Source organism: Triticum urartu, chromosome 3 (genome assembly GCF_003073215.2).
Source record: "Triticum urartu cultivar G1812 chromosome 3, Tu2.1, whole genome shotgun sequence".
NCBI lineage: Eukaryota > Viridiplantae > Streptophyta > Magnoliopsida > Poales > Poaceae > Triticum > Triticum urartu.
The window spans coordinates 675,492,536-675,508,178 of record NC_053024.1 but is presented as its reverse complement, the minus strand read 5'-3'; positions in this window follow the sequence as shown (position 1 = coordinate 675,508,178).

Below are 15,643 nucleotides of genomic sequence, written 5' to 3'. Positions count from 1 at the left end.
ATGTTCGAAGCTGTGTACAAATTTTGAAAAACAGGAACCTTTTACCAAATTCCAACTAATTTCTAAAAACATTCACAAGTTTTTACAACATGGAACAGTTTTTGAATTTGCAAACAAAATTTAAAAACATGAACGTTTTTTTAATTCGTGAACAAATCTTGAAAAAACAGGAACCTGTGTTATAATACCGATCAATTTTTGGCAATCACTAACAAGTTTGAAAAAGTGAACAAATTTTAAAAACTAGTAACATTTTGTGATTTTGTGAACAAATCTTGAACAACAAGGACATTTCCTAAATTTGAATTCAGAACAATGTTTTAAAATAACCAATTTGGAATTCAAAACAATTTTTGAAATAATCAATTTTGAATTTGAAATAAGTACTTTTTTAGAAACACGAACAAAATTTAAAACTCTAAACTTTTTGGAAAGCATGAAAAATTTCAAATTCCAAAGAAATTTCAAAGAATTTTAGGAAACATGAAAAAAGTGAAACCTCCAAACATTTTTCTATGACATGAACAAATTTCGAAATTTGGACTTTTTTGGAATTGCAAACAAATTTTCCTAGCGATAGTTAAATTTGTACTAGGTCGAACATTTTTTGAATTGTGAATTTTTTTCGAAAAACAAGCATATTTGATGAATATGCGAACAAATTTTGAAAACAAGAACATTTTTTGAAATATTAAATAAAATTTGAAAATTTCAAAAAAAGCTTGAGAGAAAAATAAACTTTACAAAATAAATAGGGAAAAAATAAACTAAAAAGGAAAGAAAAATAAACAAAGAAAAGGGAAAGGAAGAAAATAGAAGATAACGGAAAGGTAAGAAAAAAGAACAGAAAAAGAAGCAGGAAAAAAAAACCCCAAAAAACGAATAGAGGAAAAAAAATTAGAAGAGACCGGTTATGTTAACCATCTAGAAGGTTCCCAAACTGGTTACGGCCCAGATCCCCCGCTCATATGGTTCTCCTGTGCGTTACATCGACACTTCGACGCAACGAGCGGGAAATAGGAAATACCCTCCTAGTCAGCGCTTTAAGCGCCTGCTAGGCAGCTGGCGCTCGCATGTATTCCAGCAGGCCCGACCGCTTTGCCCGCTCGCAGGTTCGCCCCCTATTTTTTTCCTTTTCTTTCTGTAAAAAAAAGCTAGTTTTTTCGGGTTTTTTTCTGCAGATGGTTTCCTAGGACAACAAACTGACGGTTTAATTTTGAAAGAAATCATGAAATTTAAAATGTCACTGATTACAAAAAATAGTTCAGCAATTTTGAAAATAAGCTCATCAATTTTGAAAATAAGCCCATGAAATTCGAAAAGAGTTGATCGATTTGCAAAATAGTTCACAAATTTGAAAAAGATTCATCAATTTTAGAAATATGTTCATTGAATTTGAAAAAGAGTTTATCAAATTTGGTAAAAAGTTCATCAAATATGAAAGAAAAGTTCACTAATTTTGAAAAAAGTTTATCAAATTTAAAAAAGTTCATTCTATGAAAAAAGTTTGAGAAAATTGTAAAAAGGTTCATCGATTTTGAAAAGGATTCTCACCAACATGAAAAAATGTTTACGAATTTGAATAAAAGTTCATGGATTTCGGGAAAAAAGGTTCACCGATTTTGCAGAAAAAGTTCATTGATTTTAAATAATCTGAGAATTTAACAAAAAAAACAAGAAAAAGGTAGAAATAAAAATTGAATAAAAACGTTTGAAAAAACCCCGCAAACAGAACAAAGAAATTAACGGAAAGAAAAAGCAAGTGTAACGTAGATGGTGGGATAGTTGAGTGGTTATTTGGCTTCCCTTCAACTGACAGGTAGCGAGTTTGATTAATGAAATGCGCGTTAACAGACGCTGAAGGCGCCGAATAGGAATTGCCTGGCGTCGCTGCGGTCGGCACATGGCCGCGCCCAGCTGAAAGAGGCGCCCACGCACGCACGCACGACTGGAATAAAACTCTCTCTCTCTCTCTCTCTCTCTTGGGGTTCTTTTGGTGGTTCTCAGCTATGTATACCTTGAGTGCAAAAGGTGAAGAACCCGGCGAGGATTAAGGATCTCAGGCCCATCAGTCTGTGTAACGTGCTCTATAAGATTGTCTCCAAGGTACTGGCGAACCGTCTCAAGCTCATTCTCCCACAAATTATTTCCGACAATCAAAGTGCCTTTGTGCCAGGAAGGTTGTGTTGGAAATATGCCCTAGACGCAATAATAAAATGGTTATTATTATATTTCCTTGTTCATGATAATTGTCTATTGTTCATGCTATAATTGTGTTATCCGGAAATCGTAATACATGTGTGAATACATAGACCACAACACGTCCCTAGTGAGCCTCTAGTTGACTAGCTCGTTGATCAAAAGATGGTCATGGTTTCCTGACTATGGACATTAGATGTCATTGATAACGGGATCACATCATTAGGAGAATGATGTGATGGACAAGACCCAATCCTAAGCATAGCTCAAAGATCGTGTAGTTCGTTTGCTAGAGCTTTTCCGAATGTCAAGTATCATTTCCTTAGACCATGAGATTGTGCAACTTCCGGATACCATAGGAGTGCTTTGGGTGTGCCAAACGTCACAACGTAACTGGGTGACTATAAAGGTGCATTACGGGTATCTCCGAAAGTGTCTGTTGGGTTGGCACGAATCGAGACTGGGATTTGTCACTCCGTATGACGGAGAGGTATCTCTGGGCCCACTCGGTAATGCATCATCATAATGAGCTCAATGTGACCAAGTGGTTGATCACGGGATCATGCATTACGGTACGAGTAAAGTGACTTGCCGGTAACGAGATTGAACGAGGTATTGGGATACTGACGATCGAGTCTCGGGCGAGTAACGTACCGATTGACAAAGGGAATTGTATACGGGATTGATTGAATCCTCGACATCGTGGTTCATCCGATGAGATCATCGAGGAGCATGTGGGAGCCAACATGGGTATCCATATCCCGCTGTTGGTTATTGACCGGAGAGTCGTCTCGGTCATGTCTGCGTGTCTCCCGAACCCGTAGGGTCTACACACTTAAGGTTCGGTGACGCTAGGGTTGTTGACATATTAGTATGCGGTAACCCGAAAGTTGTTCGGAGTCCCGGATGAGATCCCAGACGTCTGAGGAGTTCCGGAATGGTCCGGAGGTGAAGAATTATATATAGGAAGTCTAGTTTCGGCCACCGGGAAAGTTTCGGGGGTCTCCGGTATTGTACCGGGACCACCGGAAGGGTCCCGGGGGTCCACCGGGTGGGGCCACCTATCCCGGAGGGCCCCATGGGCTGAAGTGGGAGGGGAACCAGCCCCAGATGGGCTGGTGCACCCCCCTTGGGCCTCCCCCTGCGCCTAGGGTTGGAAACCCTAGGGGTGGGGGGCGCCCCACTTGGCTTGGGGAGCAAGCCACCCCCCTTGGCCGCTGCCCCCCATCTAGATGGGATCTAGAGGGGCCGGCGCCCCCCTGGACCCCTATATAAAGAGGGGGGAGGGAGGGCTGCGCACCGAAGCCCCTGGCGCCTCCCTCTTCCCCCCGTAACACCTCTCCCTCTCGTTAGAGCTTGGCGAAGCCCTGCCGAGATCCCGCTGCTTCCACCACCACGCCGTCGTGCTGCTGGATCTCCATCAACCTCTCCTTCCCCCTTGCTGGATCAAGAAGGAGGAGACGTCTTCCCAACCGTACGTGTGTTGAACGCGGAGGTGCCGTCCGTTCGGCACTCGATCATCGGTGATTTGGATCACGACGAGTACGACTCCATCAACCCCGTTCTCTTGAACGCTTCCGCTCGCGATCTACAAGGGTATGTAGATGCACTCCCCTTTCCCTCGTTGCTAGATAACTCCATAGATTGATCTTGGTGATGCGTAGAAAATTTTAAATTCTGCTACGGATCCCCAATTGATCAGGCAACGGCGCCAGAACTTCTTGCTACCTCTTGAGCACTGCGTTGGATTTCCTTGAAGAGGAAAGGATGATGCAGCAAAGTAGCGTAAGTATTTCCCTCAGTTTTTGAGAACCAAGGTATCAATCCAGTAGGAGGCTACACGCGAGTCCCTCGTACCTGCACAAAACAAATAACTCCTCGCAACCAACGCGATAAGGGGTTGTCAATCCCTTCACGGTCACTTACGAGAGTGAGATCTGATAGATATGATAGATAATATTTTTGGTATTTTTGTGATAAAGATGCAAAGTAAAATAAAAGCAAAGTAAAAAGCAAAGGAAATAACTAAGTATTGGAAGATTAATATGATGAAGATAGACCCGGGGCCATAGGTTTCACTAGTGGCTTCTCTCAAGAGCATAAGTATTTTACGGTGGGTGAACGAAATTACTGTTGAGCAATTGACAGAATTGAGCATAGTTATGAGAATATCTAGGTATGATCATGTATATAGGCATCACGTCCGAGACAAGTAGACCGACTCCTGCCTGCATCTACTACTATTACTCCACTCATCGACCGCTATCCAGCATGCATCTAGAGTATTAAGTTCATGGAAACAGAGTAACGCCTTAAGCAAGATGACATGATGTAGAGGGATAAATTCATGCAATATGATAAAAACCCCATCTTGTTATCCTCGATGGCAACAATACAATACGTGCCTTGCTGCCCCTACTGTCACTGGGAAAGGACACCGCAAGATTGAACCCAAAGCTAAGCACTTCTCCCATTGCAAGAAAGATCAATCTAGTAGGCCAAACCAAACTGATAATTCGAAGAGACTTGCAAAGATAACCAATCATACATAAAAGAATTCAGAGAAGATTCAAATATTGTTCATAGATAATCTTGATCATAAACCACAATTCATCGGTCTCAACAAACACACCGCAAAAAGAAGATTACATCGAATAGATCTCCACGAGAGAGGGGGAGAACATTGTATTGAGATCCAAAAAGAGAGAAGAAGCCATCTAGCTACTAACTATGGACCCAAGGTCTGAGGTAAACTACTCACACTTCATTGGAGAGTGGTGATGATGTAGAAGCCCTCCGTGATGATGCCCGGCGGAGCTCCGGAACAGGCCCCAAGATGGGATCTCGTGGATACAGAAAGTGCGGCGGTGGAATTAGGTTTTTGGCTCCGTATCTGATCGTTTACGTAGGTATATATAGGAGGAAGGAGTACGTCGGTGGAGCAACAGGGGGCCCACGAGGGTGGAGGGCGCGCCTGGGGGGGTGGGCGCGCCCCCTACCTCGTGGCCCTCCTTGTTTCTTGACGTAGGGTCCAAGTCTCCTGGATCATAATCTTCCTAAAAATCATGTTCCCGAAGGTTTCATTCCGTTTGGACTCCGTTTGATATTCCTTTTCTCGAAACTCTGAAATAGGAAAAAACAACAATTCTGGGCTGGGCCTCCGGTTAATAGGTTAGTCCCAAAAATAATATAAAAGTGGATAATAAAGCCCAATAATGTCCAAAACAGTAGATAATATAGCATGGAGCAATCAAAAATTATAGATACGTTGGAGACGTATCAGAGTCCACTTGGAACGGCGATAGTCTCTCTTATCTTATTGTAGGTCCATATCGAAATAAGAACATCTTGATTAATTCAGAAAAAACATTGTTTGTACAATGGGATACATGTCACTGGAAAATAATATTCTTCAAGCACTGAGCCTCTATCGAACGAGCGCCTTCAAGGACTTCTTCAAAGTAGTGCTCGGCAGCCACTCGGCCTATGGCCGAACCCTGTGCCGCAACAGTGGTGGCCTCCATCTCCGCCCAGTATGTTTTGACACGGGCAAGGGCCATCCGCGCACCTTCTATGCATGCTGATCTCTTTACAGCATCGATGCGTGGCACAGCACTTCAAGGAATTGTTGCACTAAGCTAAAGTAGCTACTCGGCCTTGGCCCTCCCGGCCACAGGTGATCCACAACGGACCTCATGGCAAGTCCGGACAACCTATGGAGCTCGGCCCAACCGGTCAATCGCTCATTCAGCAGCAGCGGACGGACTGGAGCGTGAAACTGTGACCAGAACAACTTTTCCACTTCGGGACCTTTCTGATCCTTGAAGTACTTGGCTGCATCAGCAGCACTTGCACCCAAATCCATGTACGCGTCCGCAGAACTCCATAGCCGGTCCAGAGGAGCATACTTCGGATCTCCGAACTTAGTCCGCAACAAGAAGGGCTTCCCAGACATGACATCTGTAGCTTGATTCAGCTCCTCCTTCGTCGCTCTAATTTTGGAGCGGGCTTCCTTGGCAGCCACCCGGGCCTTCTCCAGGTCCGTCGCCTTCGCCCGATTTTTTTCTTCAATTAGCTGGTAACAGTCAGCAGCATCTTTTAACTCTACAACCATCTTGGCTATTTTTTCCTTGCTCTTGCAATGCGTGGCCTGTTCGGCCCTTAACTCTTCGGTCGCCTTTAAAGCAGCCACATTACTACTCCTTGCTTGTCTTGGCTCGGGGCAAGCTTCTGCCCGAGAGGGTCTCCAAGGTGGCAGCTCCATCTGCAAGTCACAACATATTAAAGATACTGCATCATGCTGCTCTTATTATTGTGGACTATCACAGAAAATCACTCACCCCGTGCCTCGTCAAGCCGCTTGTTGACAAGCACGATGTCGGCATCTGCCGCATCTAGTTGCCCCTTTAGTTCGGCAAACCCATCAGTCCGGCTAGCCACGGAGCTTCAACCACCTGCACATAAAGGCGGTTGGTTATTACCCGGGACTATGATCCTCCGTTTGCCGACCGTTCTCAGACAACAAGTCTCAGGGCTACTATCTGCATGGGCATACCTTACGTATGCGGTACTGTTAAAGGCATATATTATTTCACGTACCTCGAAGCCTTTTAGCAGACTCATGAAGGCTCGTGCAAACCGCTTTTAGCGATGAAATCCTTTCATTACCTTACCATTAGCGTACGATGCGCTTCCAGATGACAACTTGCCTCAGAAGATCCTCAGTGCGTCCGACCGCACACTGTACAGACCCTTGCTGTCGCTCTCCTCAGGAGCGGATTACTTGGGGATGCTGGGCAGCCAAGGGTTATCCTCTGGCCCTAGTGGAATCCTGAGATACCCTTCGCGAAGACACTCAAGGTCGCCTGCTTCTTGAGCTGGGGAGTCCGGGGGAGGTGTTTCGCTCTCACATATCTCCGGAAGAAGATCCCCCGAAAGATGAACTCTGTCGGAAGGGCTATGATCCGGACTACAATTTATAAGGCATCGGTTATTGTCCTCGGAAGTAAGGTAGGATATCTTCACTGTTAGTACTTTTTGATTACTTACAGCTCGGTAGAGGGCCGATCCCCGCGCGACATTGTGTGGCAAGAATACCTCCGAGGCAGGACCCTCTGGCGGAGATTTCTTCTCCTGTTTGGAAACCTTAGTTTCCGGATCTTCAGAGGTAGTCCTCTTCCTTCCCCGAGGAGAGAGAATGTCAGATTCTTCCCCTTGGTTATCCTCCCTCGCGGAGGCGCTCATTCCCTCGATTGGAATAGGTAGCGATGGAGGCCCGCTTTCGCCCTCTTTATTCCCCCATCCATCTTCCTTTGAGGGCACTAGACAAGGTGCTAGCTCGAGCATCTTTTCCAGCACCGGAATGTCCAAGCCCTCAGGAAGGGGGGCCAAACACCGGATCATCTTCGCCTTTGTTATGCAGTCCTGGTCAAAGAGCGATTCTTCAGAATGATGTCATGATAAAAAAAAGGGACAATGTGTTCATCCATGGGATTACTTACTTGGGCAGCGGGGCGGTTGTAGCTCAGGCCCACGTCCTCGGTAGTGTCCGACACTCTATTTGGGGTCCGAAGAACGATTTGTACATCTCCTCGTGCGTCATGCCGAGGAAATTCTGAATAGTGCGCGGTCCTTCCGGGTTGAATTCCCACATCGGAGGGGCCGGCGTTTGCAAGGCTGGACTCGACGAACCAACATAACTTGCATTACCATAACCAGACTGAAATCTCCCTCGAAGAGATCTCGGATACGACTCTGCGTATTGGCACGTCCTTGGCTGGACCCCACTCAGCCCCCTGCTGATCCATGACATCAGTTGTGGTGGAGGGCCCGAGCGAAAGGTGGGGGCAGCTACCCACTTTGGCACTTCGGGGAGCTGTGACGTAAAACCACTCCTGTTGCCACAATCCGGACACCTCTGGAAAGGAACCCTTTGGCCATGGAGCGTCAGCAATTTTGCTATTAAAGCACCTCCGCACGCTGCGTACCGCCCCTCGACTGTCTTCGGCTTCACATCGAAGGTCTTGAGCCACAAGCCGAAATGAGGGGTAATGCGGAGGAAGGCCTCACATACGACAATAAATGACGAGATGTGAAGAAGGGAATCCAGGGCCAGATCATGAAAATCCAGCCCGTAATAGAACATAAGACCCCTAACAAAGGGATCCAGAGCGAGGCCTAGTCCTCGGAGGAAGTGGGAGACGAACACAACGCTCTCGTTGGGTTTGGGACTAGGGACGACGACCTGCCCTGGGGCGGGCAGCCTATGCGAAATTTCGGCAGTCAGATATCTGGCCTCCCTCAACTTCTTGATGTTCCCCTCCGTGATGGAGGAAGGCATCCACCGGCCTTGAAGGCTGGATCCGGACATGACCACCGCCCGGGAGCGGGTGTGGTGGGGGTGGAGCCGGGGGGGGGGGGGGGGGGATTTGATTGAGCGCGGGAGGGAAACAGAAAAAGCCTTGTCCCTTTATAAAGGGGGTGAATATCAGACATCCTCCTCGTGGTTGTTTGAGACTTACCTAAGATCTAGGAGTCATACCAACAGGCACGGTTTGGGTTTTCTTTTTAATTACCACTACAAGCATGGCAGGTAAATTAATTAAAAGCTACAACTAATTTTTTTTGGTTTTTCTTAAGGTTTACTAAACACACAAGAAGAAATCATAAAAAGGAAATTAAACTAGCATGGATGATACAATGAAAAAGTATGAGCACCGACATCTAGCAATGAGTGTGTGAACATAAATGTAATGTCGGTGGAAAATACGTACTCCCCCAAGCTTAGGCTTTTGGCCTAAGTTGGTCTATGGCCACGGCTGGCCTGGCGGATATCCATAATAGTAGTTGGGGTCATACTGCGATGCAACGGCTATCGCCTGCTGAGCTGCAGCGTGGCGACGAGCGGCCTCCGCTCTCCTCTCGTACTCATCTGCCTCATCTCTGGTAATAGTATATCCTCATCTTGCCTGATAATCAGAGAAAGCAGGAGCAGGGAGAGTAATACGGATAGCACGGCATCTGTCAAAGATTAGTCGGTACTAGAGAGGCGATTCGTTCCTCTCGACAAAATGGTGAGAAACCATAGAATCAAAATCTAAATAAGCAGAAGGCAACTCCATGTCTCCTTCACGAACGTCTATCTCAAGAAATTTAGCTAAGCGGGTTGCATAAATTCCTCCAAAGAAATCTCCATTATATCTATTATGATGCAACCTACGAGCTACAATGGCTCCCATATGATAAGATTGGTCTCCTGACACAGCACTCCTGAGAATACTAAGGTCAGGGACACACATGTGACATGCTTCATCCTTAGCATTTATGCACCTACCTATGAAGAGAGCAAAACAATGTATAGCAGGAAAGTGAATGCTCCCTATGGTAGCTTGCATTATATCTCTAGATTCCCCTACAGTTATACTAGCAAGAAAGTTTCTAAATTCAGATTTAGGGGGATCCCTAACACTACCCCATTGTGGAAGTTTGCAAGCAAAAGTGAAATCCTCTAAGTCCATGGTATAAGATTTGTCATAAATATCAAACATGACTGAAGGAGAATTACGCGAAGATGAATACTCAAACCTCCTCACAAAAGAGCTTGTGAGATCATGATACTGGGGGCATTTGTCTGCCTCAAAGTCCTCAGGACCGGCATTATGCAAATATGCGTTAAATTCTTCTTTAATTCCCGCTCGATCCATAAAATTTTCAGAAGGCCACTCACAAGGACGCACTGGAGCGTCTCTTGGTGGCTCTTCATCAGCATCACGCATTGCAAGCCTGGGTCCTTGCTTCCTTGAAGAACCACCTTGGAACATTTTCCTAAGCATATTTCTTCCTCTGAAAAATTCTGAAATTTTTTAGTAACTTCAAAATAAAAGTAAACCAAACTCAATAATATTGATAGCAACTACTCCTACAAGTGCCTAGGGTCTATATCATGCATCAAAAATATTTTTGACCATATAAATTTGACATGCAAGCTCAAGAACAGGGTCACCTAAGCAGAAAAAATTTGCAATGAATAAAGCACTAGAACAAAAACTAATTGGACCAATGGAGGAGTCACATACCAAGGAACAATCTCCCCAAGTAGTTTTGTGAGAGGTGCTTTGAGCAAGGAGATCGAAAATGGCAGCAAAGAGGGCTGGAACTCGTGCTTGAGTTGGTTTTTCGTGTTTGTGGGAGGAAGAAGAAGAGGATGGGTGCAGGAATAAGTGGAGGAGGGCCACCGTGGGCCCACGAGGCAGGGGGCACGCCCTAGGGGGGTCGGCGCCCCCTCCACCCTCGTGGCAAGGTGGCTGGCCCCCCTGGTGTGTTCTTTGTTCCATAAATCCTCAAATATTCTAGAAAAAATCATATTTAATTTTCAGGGCATTTGGAGAACTTTTATTTTCAAGGTATTTTTATATTGCACGGATAATCAGATAACAGACAGAAAATTATTTATTTTTATTTTATTTCAACTAAATAACAGAAAGTATAGAGAGGGTACAGAAGGTTGTGCTTCTAGTTTCATCCATCTCATGCTCATCAAAAGGAATCCACTAACAAGGTTGATCAAGTCTTGTTAACAAACTCATTCCGATTAACATGAAACCGGAGAAATTTCGAATAACACTAGGTTACCTCAACGGGGATATGCACATCCCCAATAATAAGTATATCATATTTCTTCTTGACAGTAGGAAGAGGAAATTCAAAACCTCCAAATATAATCGATGGAATTTTTCCGATAGAATTGATACTATGAACTTGAGGTTGTTTCCTCGGGAAGTGTACCGTATGCTCATTACCATTAACATGAAAAGTGACATTGCTTTTGTTGCAATCAATAACAGCCCCTGCAGTATTAAGAAAAGTTCTTCCAAGAATAATAGACATACTATCATCCTCGGGAATATCAAGAATAACAAAGTTCGTTAAAATAGTAACGTTTGCAACCACAACAGGCACATCCTCACAAATACCGACAGGTATAGCAGTTGATTTCTCAGCCATTTGCAAAGATATTTCAGTAGGTGTCAACTTATTCAAGTCAAGTCTACGATATAAAGAGAGAGGCATAACACTAACACCGGCTCCAAGATCACATAAAGCAGTTTTAACATAGTTTCTTTTAATGGAGCATGGTATAGTAGGTACTCCTGGATCTCCAAGTTTCTTTGGTATTCCACCCTTAAAAGTATAATTAGCAAGAACGGTGGAAATTTCAACTTCTGGTATCTTTCTTTTATTTCTAACAATATCTTTCATGTACTTAGCATAAGGATTCATTTTGAGCATATTAGTCAATCGCATACGCAAAAAGATAGGTCTAACAATTTCAGCAAAGCGCTCAAAATCCTCATCATCCTTTTTCTTGGATGGTTTGGGAGGAAAAGGCATGGGTTTCTGAACCCAAGGTTCTCTTTCTTTACCATGTTTCCTAGCAACAAAGTCTTTCTTATCATAACATTGATTCTTTGATTGTGGGTTATCAAGATCAACAGCAGGTTCAATTTCTACATCATTATCATTACTAGGTTGAGCATCATTATGAACATCATCATTAACATTTTCATTAGGTTCATGTTCATTTCCAGATTGTGTTTCAGCACCAGACATAAAGATATCATTTGGATTATCAGGTGGTTCAGCAATAGGTTCACTAGAAGTTTGCACAGTTCTATCATTTTTCTTTTTCTTCTTTTTAGAAGAACTAGGTGCATCAATATTATTTCTCTCAGAATCTTGTTTAATTCTGTTAGGGTGGCCTTCAGGATACAAAGGTTCCTGAGTCATTCTACCAGTTCTAGTAGCCACTTTAACAGCATAATCACTTTTCTTACTATTCATCTCATTGAGAAATTCCTTTTGAGCTTTAAGTACTTGTTCTACTTGAGTGGTAACCATAGAAGCATGTTTGCTAACAAGTTTAAGTTCACCTCTAATATTAGCCATATAATCACCTAAATATTTAATCATATCAGCATCTTGTTTTAATTGTCTACCAAAATAAGCATTGAAGTCTTCTTGCTTAAACATAAAATTATCAAACTCATCCAAACACTGACTAGCAATTTTAGCAGGAGGGATTTTAGCTTTATCATATCTATAGAGAGAATTTACCTTTACTACCTGTGCCAGGTTATCGAGGTCTGGAGGTTCTTCAATAAATAAATGATTAAGATCATATGTTTCTTCAATAGGCGGTAAATTAAGACCATGTATTTCTTCAATAGGAGGTAAATTCTTGACATCTTCAGCCTTAATACCTTTTTCTTTCATAGATTTCTTTGCCTCTTGCATATCTTCGGGACTGAGAAATAGAACACCTCTCTTCTTCGGAGTTGGTTTAGGAATATGATCATTAATTGGAGCAGGAGCTTGCTCAGGAGGTGCCCAATTATTTTCATTTGTCAACATATTATTCAATAAGATTTCAGCTTCATCTGGTGTTCTTTCCCTGAAAAGAGAACCAGCACAACTATCCAGGTAATCTCTAGAAGCATCGGTTAGTCCATTATAAAAGATATCAAGTATTTCATTTTTCTTAAGAGGATGATCAGGCAAAGCATTAAGTAACTTGAGAAGCCTCCCCCAAGCTTGTGGGAGACTCTCTTCTTTAATTTGCACAAAGTTGTATATTTCCTTTAAAGCAGCTTGTTTCTTATGAGCAGGGAAATATTTAGCAGAGAAGTAGTAAATCATATCCTGGGAACTACGCACACAACCAGGATCAAGAGAATTAAACCATATCTTAGCATCACCATTTAATGAGAATGGAAATATTTTAAGGATATAAAAGTAGCGAGATCTCTCATCATTAGTGAACAGGCTGGTTATATCATTTAATTTAGTAAGATGTGCCACAACAGTTTCAGATTCATAGCCAAGAAAAGGATCAGATTCAACCAAAGTAATTATATCAGGATCAACAGAGAATTCATAATCCTTATCAGTAACACATACAGGTGAAGTAGCAAAAGCAGGGTCAGGTCTCATCCTAGCATTTAGAGATTGCTTATTCCATTTAGCTAATAACCTTTTGAGTTCATATCTATCTTTGCAAGCTAAAATAGCTAAAGAAGCTTCTTGATCAAATAAATAACCCTCGGGAATAACAAGTGATTCTTCATCATCATAATTAGATTCAATATTTTCAATCTCTCTAGCCCTAGCAAGTCATTCCTCGAGAAAATCACCAAGTGGCACAGTAGTATCAAGCATAGAAGTAGTTTCATCATAAGTATCATGTATAGCAGAAGTAGCATCATCAATAACATGCGACATATCAGAACGAATAGCAGAAGCAGGTTTAGGTGTCGCAAGGTTACTCATAACAGAAGGTGAATCAAGTGCAGAGCTAGATGGCAGTTCCTTACCTCCCCTCGTAGTTGAGGGATAAATTGTTGTTTTAGCGTCTTCCAAATTCTTCATAGTGTCCAGCAGATATAAATCCCAAGTGACTCAAATAATAGAGCTATGTTCCCCGGCAACAGCGCCAGAAATTAGTCTTGATGACTCACAAGTATAGGGGATCGCAACAGCTTTCGAGGGTAGAGTATTCAACCCAAATTTATTGATTTGACACAAGGGGAGCCAAAGAATATTCTCAAGTATTAGCAGTTGAGTTGTCAATTCAACCACACCTGGAAACTTAGTATCTGCAGCAAAGTGTTTAGTAGCAAAGTAATATGATAGTGATGGTAACGGTAACAAAAGAGTAACGAAAGCAAAGTAATGTTTTTGGTATTTTGTAGTGATTGTAACAATAGCAACGGGAAAGTAAATAAGCGTAAACTAGTATATGGAAAGCTCGTAGGCATCGGATCAATGATGGATAATTATGCTAGATGTGGCTCATCATGTAACAGTCATAACATAGGGTGACACAGAACTAGCTCCAATTCGTCAATGTAATGTAGGCATGTATTCCGAATATAGTCATACGTGCTTATGGAAAAGAACTTGCACGACATATTTTGTCCTATCCTCCCATGGCAGCGGGGTCCTAATGGAAACTAAGGGATATTAAGGCCTCCTTTTAATAGAGAACCGGAACAAAGCATTAGCACATAGTGAATACATGAACTCCTCAAACTACGGTCATCACCGGTAAGTATCCCGATTATTGTCACTTCGGGGTTAAAGGATCATAACACATAATAGGTGACTATAGACTTGCAAGATAGGATCAAGAACATTCATATATTGATGAAAACATAATAGGTTCAGATCTGAAATCATGGCACTCGGGACCTAGTGACAAGCATTAAGCATAGCAAAGTCATAGCAACATCAATCTCAGAACATAGTGGATACTAGGGATCAAACCCTAACAAAACTAACTCGATTACATGATAAATCTCATCCAACCCATCACCATCCAGCAAGCCTACGATGGAATTACTCACGCACGGCGGTGAGCATCATGAAATTGGTGATGGAGGATGGTTGATGATGATGATGATGGCGACAGATTCCCCTCTCCGGAGCCCCGAACGGACTCCAGATCATCCCTCCCAAGAGGTTTTAGGGCTTGGCGGCGGCTCCGTATCGTAAAACGTGATGATTTCTTCTCTCTTATTTTTTCTCCCCGAAAGCAGTTATATAGAGTTGGAGTTGGAGTCGGGAGGTCTCCAGGGGGCCCACGAGGTAGGAGGGCGAGGGGGGCGCCCTCCACCATCGTGGCAAGGGTGTGGGCCCCCTGATCTTCATCTTTGGCGCGGATTTTTTATTATTTATTATAAGATATTCCGTGGAGTTTCAAGTCATTCCGAGAACTTTTGTTTTATGCACATAAAACAACATCATGGCAATTCTGCTGAAAACAGCATCAGTCTGGGTTAGTTCCATTCAAATCATACAAGTTAGAGTCCAAAACAAGGGCAAAAGTGTTTGGAAAAGTAGATACGACGGAGACGTATCAGGCACGTCTTTTCGAAGTAGAGATCGTGTCCCCCTATCACAGGATTCTCATCAATGCGGGTGTGGGTAACCCAACCGCGCCATTAATCATGGCGCTTGGGGAATAAGCGAATTTACCAGGCAGGTGGGGAGGAGCATAGTTTCTTCCGCCCTTATAAAGGGGTAAGGGTCCCACCTTTTTACCCACGCCTTCCTGCCCATCCATTCTTGCGCACTCGAGCTCCAGCGCCCAAGTTCGCATTTTCTCCGAAGAACCATTCCAAATATGTCCGGAGCGGGAAGCAAGTGGATGGCCTCTACCGTCCGGAAGAAGGACATCAAGAAACTTTGGGAGGCCGGGTATCTAGCCCAGAAAATCGGCCACCGTCTCCCGATGGCGGGACAGATCGTCCCTACCCCTGAACCCCACGAAAGGGTCGTATTCCTCCCTCATTTTATCCGTGGGCTAGGGTTTCCCCTCCACCCATTTTTTCGCGGCATCATGTATTATTACGAGATCGATTTTCATGATCTATCCCCCAATTCCTTC